General features: G+C 36.6%; 1 protein-coding gene across 1 annotated transcript in view; it reads right to left on the bottom strand.

Annotated features, from left to right (window-relative positions):
• Positions 1–13,544, bottom strand: part of NR4A1 (nuclear receptor subfamily 4 group A member 1) — a 40,650-nt gene extending 27,106 nt beyond the window's left edge. The window contains exon 1 of the mRNA XM_053708031.1: positions 13,292–13,544. The gene's annotated coding sequence lies outside the window, so the exon portion shown is untranslated. The remainder of the gene's footprint in view (positions 1–13,291) is intronic.
• Between the last annotated feature and the right edge of the window lie 1,854 nt (positions 13,545–15,398).

Below are 15,398 nucleotides of genomic sequence, written 5' to 3'. Positions count from 1 at the left end.
ATATATATATATATATATATATATATATATATATATATATATATATATATATATATATATATATACACACACATACATACACATATATATATATATATATATACACACACATACACATATATATATATATATATATATATATATCAGTGATGTGCAGTCACTAGAGGCAGTGCTTCACCTCTCATATGGGCAAAAATATATATTTTTTTTATTGGCTTTAAAAAAAAATTGCAATTTTTTTTTCCCAGCATTTTTTTTTCTCACAGCTATATGTTGTGCAATGAAGAGGCACAAGCAGGTCTGCCCACCATTACACAACATGCTGCGCCATCTACTGGATGCAAGTGGTTAAGTTCATTGCATGGCCCATTAACTGCTTATTTGAGGCAGTCCTATTTGGGCTGAACCAATCCAGTGAGAGGCATTAGTAAGTGGAACATAGGGTTGGGGCTGGATGTTAAATCATATAAAACAAAACAAAAACGGAAAAAAACAACTTTCATATATTTTGTTGCTGTCCTGTGAACCTGCTAGCTTTGCTAAAGTGAAAAAGAGAGTTCTGTTCTTCACCTCTAAGTGCAGTGGAATGTGCCACTGTCACTTCCTGAATCCTTACAGAGCAGGAAAAGAGGCACAGAGAGCACTGCAGTGTTTCAGGCACATCTTGTTAAAGTAAGATTTTACTGAAAGGGATTCTGTTAGTGAAAATGATAATTTAATGAATGTGGTTTAGTGTTTTTTTACTCTTTTACAGCAGGGTCGTTTTTGTATTTTGTTTACTCAAAATTTACACCCACTAACTTAGCAGCTTGCCTCTGTACTTCACACTAAATTATAGACTAATTTTATGAACTCTCTGTAGCTCTGCTGTTTTATTACTTAAAATGCAGTGGTCCCTCTCTCTCCCCCCCCCCCCCTTGTGTGTGTGTGTCTCTCTCTATATATCTAGCCATCTCTCTTCTTATGTGTTGTTCTCCCCCATGGTCTCTCTCTCTCTCTCTTCCTCCCCTTCTGACTCTCATCCCTTATGTAATGAAAGAATCTATAAGCATAATTTGCAGCATTAAAGTAAAAAGTATGTTTTAAACATATTTTAATGGGCATGGATTTCTAGATCTCATAATCAGAGCAAGCATTGTGTTATCTGGCAAGAGTTTCTGTTACAATCCTTTTAGACTAAAATCAGATGTTTACTAAGTTGACCAGTTTTCCAAGACACCATTTAAAGGGAAATGAAACCCATATGAAACCCATATGCAAATTTAAATAACTTTCCAATTTACATCTAATATCTAATTTTCTTCATTCTTTTGACGTCCTTTGTTGAAAATCATATCTAAATATGCTCAGTAGCTGCTGATTGGTGGCTGCACATAGATACCTCATGTGATTGGCTCACCCATGTGCATTGCTATTTCTTCAACAAAGGATATCTAAAGAATGAAGGCGTATCCTGCCACTGCCTCACCAGCCTCTGACGTCACTGATATATATATATATATATATATATATATATATTTGGCATAACATGTAATCTAGACAGTGTATACTAACCATATGTTTGCTTGCCTTTACATGTTCATGTATATCCTCAATTAAAAAATAAATAGAAAATAGAGAAATTTGAGAATTAGGTGAGAGCTAAACTAAGCATTCAAAAAACAAAAAAATATATCTGTTTTTAGCTCAGACACAAGTACATACCTACTGAAGATACTTTGCACAGTAAACTAATTTGTGTTACCAAGATGGACCAAGAGTCTACTTATCTATGTGGTGTCATAAATTGACAAACAAATTAAGTGAATTGATTGTGCATGTTCTAGATCTAGACCCATGTAAGCCAGTTCAATGAAAAAGGGGGGGGGGGGAAACGCACACAATTTATATATTTTTTTATAAACATTTATAGTTTCATTGTGGAATGGTTAAAGGACAAATTATCAGAGAGTCTAGAAAGATTACAGCAGATTACCTCTTTGCCATGTTAAAATATACCTGTTTAAATCACAAAGAACTTTATATTTTTATAACTGACAATCACAAGGAGACCTGTAGCTCTTGAAGCGTTCGTGTTAGTGTGTGGTTAACACATAGGAAATTATTGGCTTTAGTAACCTTAAAGGGCCATTTAGTGATAACTTCTTAAAATAGGAAGGCATTATTATATCTATATAATAGTCTTTTTTTAATCTGAGCTAAAGTTGGCACACAGCAAAAAGTCAAAGCAAAGTTAGAGCACAAATTGAGCAATTCATCTCACGCACAGGTATTAAAAGGTTGGCATAATCAATTTACATCTTTGACATCTTTGTTTAGAACCTGTAATTTGCAAACTTCAGCCTTGGCTGGAAATAAGTTTAACGTTACATAGGAAGCGGCGCTATAGATTCAAAAAGAACACGAAAAACAAATAGTTCTTTAAAGCCAAACAAGCACAATAAATCACTGAATCTCAAACAACCTTGACTTTTGTTACTGGAACAATAAACACAAAACTGACAAACAATTATACATTATGGCCATAGCATATGTATTTTCTATATTTAACGTTTCCATTCTGTTACAAAGAGACATCTTTATTAAAAAAAAGAATTATTTACAAATACTTTATCAAAACAGATAGAACATACTGCATCCTTTCCTTGGTCTTTACCTTTCTGATGTTTAAAAGGACCACTAAATACCGTAGAATCGCATAATTAACAAGTGCATAATAAAAAGACAATGTAATAACACCTACTCTGAATTCAGACCCCTGTATCATGTGACAGACATCAGCCAATCACAGACTAGTATATGTATACCCTGTGAGCTTGTTCTCGTCCCCCAGAAAGTGTGTATATAAAAAGACTGTGCTAAATTTGATAATGGAAGTAAATTGGAAATTGTCTTAAACTACATGCTCTAGCTGAATCATAAAAAAAGTTTAATTTACACCCACACATATAGGACTGTAAAGAAACACCATAACTCAAATCTAATATAGCTACGGCTGCTAAAAAAAAAGCTAACCCCACAGACAGACAGTGCCAAGTTACTAAAGTCATTACGCCATCAATCCCAGATACTTAGCAGTTAATTAACATCTCTCAACACGTATATCTCAATCCTTTTTTAAGTTCTGTTACAGCAATATGCGAGTAGGGGGTTACACATTAGCTATATTATTTACAGTTAGTTCACACTTTATTTTCACTGTGTAGTTTTGTGTTTAAAGTGAAGGTAAAGTTTAGCTTTTTTGTAAGCTGTATTATGTTACCCATGTACTATATAGTAAGATCGCTAACTTTGTATAACATAAGTATATATATATCAAAATATAAGAAACAGTTTTTATCTACGTTCTCGGCCGGTCTTAGCTCCTCCCTCCATGTATTTCCTGGTTTCTCATTGTATTACGTACAGAGCGGTCTCACCCGCTCTATACATACTGGAAAAGCGCGTTCACGATTGAGGGTCAACTTGCGCATGCGCACGCCTCGCCGTACATTCGAATTGCGCCTGCGTGACTCTAATCATTTGTGACCTAAAGCGCAGGCGTCAAATTGCTTGGAAGTAGACTGCGTTCTGAAGATTTCAACTTATAAGGATGAATTGCGCATGCGCTAATCAGGAACGAGCACGGCTTTGAAGGGAGAGGAACTTAGAATAGCCAACGCATGCGCAGAACTTCTCTAAATGTTGTGACGTCAAATGACGGCCGCCTAACGGCCAGACCTATTATTGGCTAATGGAACAACGTGACCGGAATGCAAAAAAAAACAAACGGGCTGTTTAGATAACGACTAAAATTGGATATAAAAACGGCGATAACTAGGTAAATATTTCAAAATAACAAAACTGATGACTTAAAGTACCCTTAATTTTCTTTGTATTTGCATGTAACATTATCGAACCTGGCAAAGTTTACCTTCACTTTAAGGTCTGCTGTGCTGGTGAGGATGGAGTGGCAAAAAAACACTTCCAGTGCTAGTAAGAAATAAAAACTGGTTACTACATGTGCCATTCCGGGGATATTGTGCCAAATGTACAGCTGTGTAGAATATGAGAAAGTTTACAGTATAATTAGAAATGTCTCTGCAGTTAGCGCACTCAGTAAAAGTACAAATGTCAGAAAACTGAAGCTCCATTAGAAAGAACAAGAGGTGCCTGAACAAAAGTCATAGTTTGGTTTTGCAACACAGACAGAAGTGTCTAATGCACTGAACAGCAGTTTATCTTTTCCATTTCAAAATGTAAAATACCAAAGTATGAAACTGATTTTCAATATAAGTAAATTATGTTCTTAATGACAGACGTTTTCTGTACGATGTATGTCCTTATGGCGTTTTGAGCCCTGCAATAAGGCACGTATCGCCAACAGCATCGTATCGCCAACAGCATGTGTATAATAGAGTACTTTTTCAATGTATGGGGGGAAGCTTATCCTGTTTGAAGTGATTTTGAAACCGTACAGGTTTGTGACTAATTCCTAGGGACAGATTGTCCATTAGCAGATTAAACAAATCCTACAGTTTTATTTGTTGGACACTGGCACACTCCATAAAAAAAAGAAAGAAAAATCGGCACAGAAAGATTGATAACAACATATTTAAATACTGCAAGGAAGTTGGTGTTATCAGTGGCTTAGTCAGTGTGATTGACTCACTTGTGCTCAGGTAGGGAAATCCTTTAAATCTGGCTTGTTGGATATTCTTGAGGACTGATGTTGCAAAACACTGCCTCAAATGATAATAAACAGCTGTGGTAAAAATCAAGATTAAAATAGAAAACATAACTTGCTTACTAGTTAGAGGGTGCAGCTGTTTGTGTAATTGCAGGGTACAATATCACATTCTCTAGCTCATTTGTAACTTATGTATTTATTATAGACTTCTAAGTGTTAAATCCAATAACTATTTTCTTATTCGTCAGTTTCTTTAATATCATGTGGGTTTTTTTTTATTTAAATATCATTATGGATATCATCACAGGTGATTCCAATGAGGAAATAGTTGTTTACATGTTTATAATGTAAACCTTGGGGATCCCAAGAAGTATAGTCATAGTTTCCCCTTTGCCATTATCTCCAAGGTTATGAAGCAGTCAAGGGCTCTTTCCCAAAACACAGGGGAATCACTTCTTTGCAATTCCCATGGGCCAAAATGTAATCCTCCTCCTCAAATGCATGCAAACAGAAAATGTTCTGTGTTATATGCCAGCATAACAGGTGTTTAACCTGCAAAGGGTTGATGTTAGCTCCTGAGCAGCAATGCCCTAGTAGCGCAAGATAAACATCTGTTGAGCCAATGACAAGATGCATATGTGTGTAGCCACCAAGAAAGTTTAATGTCCAATATTTACCAACGGTTCATAAATCCTCTTCTCAAACCATCCCAAACAAAAAGGCTAAACTTTGTTAAAATTTGGATAATTCAAGAACTCTTATTGCATGGGAACAGTGCTTAGCCTTGTCATGCCTAGTATATGTGTGCTGCTTTATGGAGCATGCAAAGTACTGAAAAAGAACTCAAAATGTGTTCTGGAAATAGCACAGCAAAATGTGTTCTGGAAATAGCACAGCAAAATGCAGCAAACCTAACTCAAAATAGAATAAAAAATATAGAAAATTGTAGGATGTGTGAGACTGTTTACGTTGCATCTTCTATAATAAAAAAAATGCTAACCAGGTTAAAAGGACATGAAAAACTGACCTTTCTGCACCTAACCCCCCCCCCCCCCCCATGAAAGTCCTCATGAATCCAAGGATAAGGCTGAAAGCATTTTTCCCAAAAAGAGCAACTACAGAACAAAGATACAAGATCTTAAGCTAGAGGTTTGCAGGTTCATGAGTAATAGGCAGAAGCACTTCTTTACAGAATGAGTGGTTAATTATGGGATAAACTTCCAATAGAGGTAAGTAAGGATCGACTCCAAACACATTTCATGCACTTCCGTCTAATCATGGGTGCTGCCATTTTGGAACCTAGGGACCACTTCAGGTATCTGAAGGAGAGTTTCTGCACATGTGCAAACATATCAGCACTAGAATGTAATGAGACAGATTTCAATATGGTGGCACTCATGACTAGACGGAGGCGGGGAATAACCTCAATACTATGCTTAGAAAATGTATTTAATGTCCCTTTAAATAATGTCTGGTAAGTGCATAAGACTATCCTAAAAACGAATTAACTTTATAATATAAAAATTTTCTGGACCTTTTTTTGCCATCAAAATCTATATTTTGAAGTAAGAGGTCTTATTATGTATTACCGTGCATCACAATAATTTGCCATATGCCTTATGGGATTGGGAGCCTTAGGCTTAGTGTGGGAGAGTTTTGGGCTAAGTAACACATATGTTGTGGGCAAAGCCATGAGTGGCAGTGGCAGAGTTAAAGGGGTTAATTGGGCAGGGTTAGTCAGAATGTAGTCAGGGTAGGCAATGCTAAAGGCTGGGGCAGTCCCTGGTTTTAACTTTGGAAACCAGGACTTCTCAAAGAAGGCAAAAGCTGCTGAAGGGACAACAGGACAGAGCTTCCAAACTGTGACAATTCCCTGATATACCTAGTGCACTTAACATCAGGGGAGTGTGTGTGTGTGTAAGAATTCCTATGCCAAGAATCTACTGACTTCCTATACATGAGATTGCTCACACTACCTCCTCTCTTGTATAGTGAAGGGTTCCTACAGCTCCCCTTTCAGGACAGCTATTATAGCTCCTGCCTTCGCTCCAGTCCTCTTAAAGATGGCACTCAGGAGGAGCAATAAGGACTTTATCAGACAAAACCTAGAAGGCCATTCTATCAAGTAGGATGCATGTTGACAGTGCACTGGACTGGTTTACACAAAAGGAAATTAGGGGAAAGCAACTCATAAAATTCAGTAAGTCAGGGGCTTTATTTTTTAGTACTGTGTTTTTGATCATATTTCAGCTTTAGTGTATACATAATTATATTACATTAGCTTATATTTTCTACTGCGATTCAGATTATTTCCCTCCAATTCTGCCACGTGTTTACATTTCAATGGTAAATAGGGAGATGAGACTCAGTAGGCTTGGCCAGTTGAGACAGGAGCAGATTACCAGATGGAAACTCAGATAAGTGCATTCCCTTATTACAGAATTTGCAGAAAATCACAGTATGGGCAAAATATATCATCATTGCAGGTAGTGAACCTATCCTTTGCGATGTTCTTGTGCAATGCTGCCTCATGCTCCTGTGCAACCAATTGCGCAAGAGCAGCGCATGTCAAGTACCCAGAACGAGAGATTGTCAGGGTGATTGATCTTGCCACCTCTGAAGGCAAAATAATCAGTTTCTGCTTCTTACATATGTGGCTGCAGGCTTGCTCATAACCTTTAAAAGCAGCTTCAAAAATTTACCCCTATGTGTTGCTCTGTTTAGGAAATAAAAAATTGCATTTTCAGAGGTTTATCTTTTGCTGTAATAAAAGGACAGGGTTAGCTATAAATCACTCAACTTGTGCTTAATTTGAATCATGGATGGCCAACTGGTGGCCCTTGGGCCTAATGCGGCCCTCAGCACTAGCTAAAGTGAAGGTAAAGTTACCTATTTGACGATCTGGAATTACATTCTTTGTCCCAAATAAATAAGACTTTCATTCATCAAGTTTTTCAAAATTATCTGTAAATGAAGTTATCGCCGTAATCAAACTATTTTTTAAGCTTAGCCAATTCAACCCGTAATTTATTTTTTTTTTAATTATTTTTTTTTTTTACTGGATCACGTTCTGAAAACGTCCAATTGAAATTCTGGTCGTTAGGCGGCCATCAAACTACGTCACCCGCCTCCTTTTTAAACTGCGCATGCACTATAGTTTTATTATCCATATTGTAATCCAGTTTCACGATTTTATTATGAATACCCGCATTACATTGTCTGCTTTTATGGATTTCAGAGTATCACATGCGCAGTAGCTGGATAAATCACAGATTTGCGCATGCGCATTAGTGACGATCATCGTGAACGCGCTTTAGAGATCCGTATAGAGCGAGTGGGACCGCTCTATACATCACAGCAAAGAAAATCTGGAAATAGTGGTTGGGAGGAGTTTTCATGTAAAACAGTAAGCAAATATATATATTTAAAAACTAGAAAAATATTTAAAGAATATTAAAATAAACTTAGCGATTAGCTTCTTCTACTATTAATTGATGCATTGACGTCTTCAAAGTAAGAAAACTTTACTTTTACTTTAATGCAGCCCCTTGGGAAAAGCAGAACATATGCTATAGTTGTTGTGGCCCCATAAAAACGTGGAATAAAAAGACACTTAAAAGGGACACTCGATCAAAATTAAACTTTCATTATTCAGATAGAGCATGCCATTTTAAACAACTTTCCAATTTACTTCCATTAACTAAATGTGCACAGTCTCTTTATATTAAACTTTTTAAATCACCAGCTCCTACTGAGCATGTGCAAGAATAAGTGTGTATGGATTTGTGAATGGCTTTTGGCTGTCACATGGTACGTGTATGCATTTGTGATTGGCTGATGGCTGTCACATGGTACAGGGGGAGTGGAAAAAGACAACTTTTTTTAAAATTGTCAGAAAAAAAAAAATCTACTCATTTGAAGTTTGGACTAAGTGCTATTGCATTGTCTTGTTATCTTGCATTTGTTGATTATGCAAATCTACTGTGTTGACTGGTCCTTCAAGAGAGCTGGGGGCAGCTGACAGAAGGTACCCAGTAAGCTTACCTAAATCTGGCCTTATGCCAATGGACAATTTTAGGAACAATATTATTGTACGTGTAATAGCCATACACTGCCCCATCAATGATTTAAATGATATTTTGTGTTTCCTTTTGTTTATTTTATCTTGCTTTTTAACTACTCCGTGCCTGTGCACATGATGCATTAAAGGACACTAAACACTGTTAGTCATTCTAGGAGCTCATTTAGAACTGTCCCTAACTGGCCTCAGCAGAAAAGATAATAGGCTTTTACATTTAGGGAAATCTTAATTACTACATGGGATGCCTTTAATTTATGGAGAGTACATTTTTCTTCTCAATATTTAACCCCTTGGCGATGTCCGCCGTACCCTCTATGTCAGCTTTTGCAAGGGCTTCCAGGGCTGTCAGACCACGCGACTACTCTCATGCTAATTTAGATTCTATAATTAAATGCTTATATCTAGCATTCATTTCAAAGATATTAATGTGCCATAAAAGTTAAATTCTTTATAGTAATTAAGTTGTCAGAGGAAATGTACATTACAGTCCCCGTTAGCTGAATTTTCAGATAAAGCTACCAGTTACCAATACCTTAAAGGGACATCAAAATCATTTTTTATTTCATGATTCAGATAAAGCATGCAATGTTAATCAACTTTGTATTTTACTCCTATTATCAATTTTTCTTCATTCTGCACCTGGGTAGCGCTTGCTGATTGTTGGATACATTTAACCACCAATCAGTAAGCTCTACCCAGGTGCTAAAAGTTGCTTAGAGGGACACTCGTCAAAATAAACTTTCATAATTCAGATAGAGCAAGCAGTTTTAAGACACTTTCCAATTTACTTCCATTATTAAATCTTGCAATCTTTTTATATTCACACTTTCTAGGGAACAAGTTCCTACTGAGCATGTGCACAAGCTCACAGGGTATATGTATACTAGTCTGTTATTGGCTGACGTCTGTCACATGATACAGGGAGCCTGAAACTGAGAGAAAAAATAAATTTGCACAGAAAGAAGAAAAAAAAATCTACTGTTTATTTGAAATTCAGAGTAAGTTCTATTGGACTGTCTTTTTATTATGCACTTGTTAATTATGTAATTCTACTGAATTGAGTGGTCCGCATGCTGTATCTGAAACATTAAAGAAACATTTTTAGACTTCATATAACTAACATGTATTCGGTATGGAGGCACTGAGGAGTTAAAAACAAGACACTATAATTCATCTGTAATTGTCAAGAGGCCTACTTTGAGGTTTGTTAATAAAGCAGATTAATGCACTTTGAAGGGACATTGTACTGTGAATTTGTATACACTTTATTGTGACTATCAGATTGTTTACAAATCAATCTTTATTCTGTTATTTAAACTAGCTGGTTTTGACAATTTAGGCCACAACCTATAATGACAATATAAATACTTCAGTATCCTCTATAGAAAAGCTATGCAAACAAGCAAGTTCTCATTGGGAATGTGTTAGAGATAGGTACTATTTTTCCCCCTTTTCAATTGCTCTCTCTAAGAATGGACCATTGTGTAAAGACAGAAAAATAAGATAAGGAAAGGAGGCCTTTGAGTATAGACATACTGTATGAAGATTAGCAGGCCTGCTATACTGCAGTCTCAGTCCATTCAATAAGTAAAAACATATTTCATATAGAAAAATATAAATAATGGAGCAATTTCCACACAAGTCATTTAGAGCACATTAAAGGGACATGAAACCCAAAACTTTATTTCATGATTCAGACAGAGCATACAATTTTAAACAACTTTCCAATTTACTTCTATTATCAAATTTACTATATTTTCTTGGTATCCTTTGGTGAAGGAGCAGCAATGTGCTACTGTGAGCTAGCTAAACTGGAGGCAAATATGTGCAGCCACCAATCAGCAGCTAGCTCCCAGTAGTGCATTGCTGTACTTGTGCCCACCAAGGTATCCCTTTAACAAAAGGTTTCCAATAGAACAAAATAAATAAAAAAAATTAAAAATTAAAAAAAAAGATAGTAGTACATTGGAAAATTGTATGTTCTATCTGAATCATGAAACCAATTTTATTATATAAATGATAAAAGGGGCCAATATAAGATAAAAAAATGGATCTTAAAGGGACATTATAGTGGAATCCTTACATTACCTTTTTGTTAGAACTCTGTGACTCACATGGAATACTTTATGTATTTAAAGGGACAGTGAAGTCCAAAATAAACTTTCATGATTCAAATAGGGTGTGTCATTTTAAACAACTTTCCAATTTACTTTTATGACCAATTTTGCTTTGTTCTCTTGGTATTCGTAGTTGCTAAACCTAGGTAGGCTCATATGCTAATATCTTAGACCTTGAAGGTCGCCTCTGATCTGAATGCATTTTTACAGTTTTTCACCACTAGAGTGCATTAGTTTCATGTGTGTCATATAGATAACATTGAGTTTACGCGCGTGAAGTTACCTAGGAGTCAGCACTGATTGGCTAAAATGCAAGTCTGTCAAAAGAACTGAAATAAGGGGGAGGTTTGTAGAGGCATAGATACAAGGTAATTACAGAGGTAAAACGTGTATTATTATAACTGTTGGTTATGCAAAACTGGGGAATGGGTAATAAAGGGATTTTTAAACAACAAAAATGCTGGTGTTGACTGTCCCTTTAACCTCTTTGCAGGGTTAAACACATAGCACTGCAGAGTCGCTAGTGTTAAAATGACATGCTATAAAAAATGAGAACATATAATTGTTCCACTAGAATGGCCATTTAAAGGGACAGTAAAGCTCTTTCATGGTTCAGATAGAGCATGGCATTTTAAACAATTTTCTGATTTACTTTTTTTAAAAATCAAAAATTGCTTAGTTCTCTTGGTAACCATTGTTGAAAAGCATAACTAGGTAGGTTTAGGAGCAGCAATGCACTACTGGGAGCTAGCTGGTGATTAGTGGCTGCACACATATATGCCTCTAGTCTGGCTCCCTCAATGTGTTCAGCTATCTCCCAGTAGTGCATTGCTGCTCCTTCAATATAGGATACCAAGAGAATGAAGCAAATGTATTAACAGAAGTAACTCAGAAAGTTGTTTAAAATTGTATGCTCTCTATCAGAATCATGAAAAAACAACATATGCATGATGTGTTACATGCACAAGAAAAGTTATCAAAAAACCTGTGAAATTATCTTTGCAAACGCAAACATTCTGAAAAATGTGACAGGGATGTATTGTGGCCCAGGCCAAATAGGTCTGTGCCTTTTGAAGGGAAATCCCTTGGCATGATGCTCTCCTACGTTCTCAAAATCTTTTATTTATTAACTGTATTACAAAACAATGATCCTTGGTTGTCTAGTTAGGTGCATGACTCATCTATGCATTCCAGCAAAAATTAAATAAACTATTTGGTGGTTCAGAAGATTTCCCAGTGCCTGGGCAGCACAAAAGCTAAATAAACCACTGGAACATGAAATGAGCAGCTGCGCATTTTTAATTCACATTTATGAACTTTAAGATGCCCCCTTTTGTATTGCTTGCAATACTCACTGCAGTGAAAGTGTTACCAGGTTCAAAGCGTTAATTTTATGTCATTTTGGTTTTATTGTGATTTCCTTATGGAAACTATGCTGTATTTATATCTGCTTTCAGAGACAGGTATTTATACACATGCAGTTATTTATATCTGAAGACAGAAGATGTTAGGCAAATAGAGAGAAGCCCTGGAGTATTTTTATTACATTGCACTGCTGAATAATCGGTTTGATGTCAAGCACTGATATGACGATTTGAAGCATCTGACTTTAAAAGCGATCTCAGACCCTGTTGCCATCCCATTATCATGATTGTAAAGTAAAGAGAAAAGTATTAAAGGGACACTAAACCCCATGATTCAAGTTGGATATATACAATTTTAAACATTCCAATTTACTTCTATGATCTAATTTGCTTCATTTTTTAGATATCCTTTGTTGAAGAAATAGCAATGCACATGGGTGAGCAAATCACACAAGGCATCTATGTGCAGCCACCGAGCCAATCTAGATATGTGTTTCAGCAAAGAATATCAAGAGATTGAAGCAAATTAGATAATAGTATATTAGAAAGTTGTTTAAAATTGCATGCTCTTTCTGAACCATGAATTATTATTTTTTTAGGTTTCATGTCCCTTTAACTCAGATTCTCTAATGTTATAAACCACTGCACACAAAATATTATATAACACGTAAACTAAACAACTGCCACAACATTGCATTGACCCATAGCTTGTTAATGGTCTTTTAAAATTGCAATGAATATATAGTGAACAAAAATAAGGTTTTTCTTTAGATTACTGAAAATTTGGAGTCATACATTAGCTGATACATCCTATTTAAAATCACTCTTATGACAGGTAAATTCTGTCTAATCATGTACAACCACCTACTCCTTGGCCTGAATAGCATTTTTTTTTTGTCTACACAATGTTAACCATTTCTTTAAATAAAACATTACTGTATACTGACTGATCAACCACAATCTTGATCCCTATAATATAATATTGCAAAAAAAGCTCTCCAAATCATCTTTCGTATCTTGTCACATGCAGTCAGCAGTAGCAGGCAGGTTCTGTACTTACACTGTGGGACTATCTGTTTGTCTGTCTCCAGATAGGAGTGCACTGATCAGGTTACAGGTTCCAGACACTTCCACCTGCTCTGAGTGGGGGGAGAGAGCCATAGATCCCTGGGTCACTTACAGCCCTCTCCCCCTCCTTTTGCCCTCCTCTTCCCGGGAAGCTCCTGCTCTCTTGTAGCCGACAGCCCATAGCCCAGGCTGGGAAAGAAACAAGAGGAAACCTGATGCTCTTGTGTCTGAGCGTTGTACACAGCTTTGACTGCATTCTCTTTGCCAGGTTCTTCCTCCTGCAGTCCGGGGGAGGCGGGCTGGTGACGTCAGCACAGGGCCTCATTGACGTCAGTGGAATCCCTGTATCTGCATCAATGAGCTAAATTTAGCAGCACACAAGAAAAGCTGAAAATAGCTCTCATGCTTTTGTGTCACAAGCTCCAGCAGTTATTCCACAGACAACAATGGGGGCAGACATCGAGCCTAGGTTATATTTATAGGTTCCCACGACATAAGGACGGCTAATTAGAGCTTGTTTTTTTTACATGTGTGTTATTTTTTATCACAAACGTACAAGCTGGGACGTCACCTTCCTTACAGCAACGACTTAGATTTCATATTTGGAAGGAGTTGGGGGATGTCTGAAAATGTGTTCACTGAATTTAAAAACAAAAAACCTATAGAGTAGGAAACCTCGATACGCCCTAAGCGTATTGTAAATTGAAAAAAAAAAAAAACTGGATTATGACGGATTTGAGGTTTGCATTTTAGAAAAGAATATGTTTAGTTAATATATTAGCTGCGACATTTCTGTAATGGCTTCAGAGCTGTCTTAAAATGATAGGTCAATAAATTTGCATGGGTGAATTTCAGTTTGAATAACGGAAAGTGTCTAACTTCAGGTGGGTGAAATAGAAGCATTTTTGCAGTATATTTTCATCAGCAAAATGCTTCTTTTAAAAGGTATTACTGTTTTTCTGTGGCATTCGCACACATCCTGTGAGGGCCTGGCACCCATATTCAAACGCCATGCCTGCTCAGATTTACTGCTAATCTGAAGATATTATTTGTCTCGTACAAGCCACTGTTGACTCTGTGAGATGTGGTGTTTGAATACTGGTGCACATGCCCTTACAGCATATGTGCGTATGCCACGGGGGGGGGGGGGACTGAAATAATGTTTACTAGAAGAATTTTTGCTAATCCATAGTATATTGCAAGCATGCTTATTTTTTAAATTGAAACCCATTCACATTTTATTTTTAACTATCTCTTTAATACTTACAAGTTGATCACAGTCTTGTGCTTGTTTTTCTGAACTTTGTTTTTTCCAGTTATCCCAACACTTCTGCAGTTATCCCTTTCATGACTGGGTTAATTTGTCTTCCGATGTAAACAAATTGAAATCACATAGTCGTGTATGCGAACTCAAGATTTCAATGATAGGATCGCGTCAGGGGGGCGAGCCCTCAACGCAAGGCATGCCCTCCAGACCGCGATCCCATTCACAAAGCCCCGTTGGCTTCAGGACAGCCAATTGGCTAGGGCATTTCATGCTGTCCTAACGGCGCTAAAGCCCAGCACAGTTAGGACGGCATGGAACATCCTAACTTCGGCAAGAGGTTATTACCCTGAAGTTCTAAATATTTACCGCCAGAAAATAACATTAAATAATTATCAGTGTCATTAAAGGGACATTTCAACCAAATCCCATGGATGCATTTCAGTTTTGAATAGAAGCATTTTTGTATTATACATGTAAGTAAAAATGCTTCTAATAAAAGCTATAGCTGTTTCAAAAGTGTATGTAAGTATGCACCGTGCACAAGCATTTTAATCACATTTTAAATTTGTTAATTGCTGACATGATACAAGCCCTAAAAAAAAGATGACAGTCCGGAAAAGCCTCTTAGTAAAAAAAAATCACCTTCATTTTGGATAATAAAAAATAACGTGGAGGTAAGGGAGAGGAAGCCACAACATGTAGCCAGCAAGTGGTCTGACCGGTTTTGGTCGCAAAGACTGTAATCATAGACTTAAACTAACACATCTGTTAAATACTTTTAAAAGAATAGAAACACTCTGATTGATTAAGAACAATGGACAAGTAATTGTAC

The sequence above is a fragment of the Bombina bombina genome, chromosome 3 (assembly GCF_027579735.1).
Source record: "Bombina bombina isolate aBomBom1 chromosome 3, aBomBom1.pri, whole genome shotgun sequence".
Classification (NCBI taxonomy): domain Eukaryota; kingdom Metazoa; phylum Chordata; class Amphibia; order Anura; family Bombinatoridae; genus Bombina; species Bombina bombina.
The sequence above is the reverse complement of the archived record's forward strand: the minus strand, read 5'-3'. Positions and strand labels throughout refer to the sequence as shown.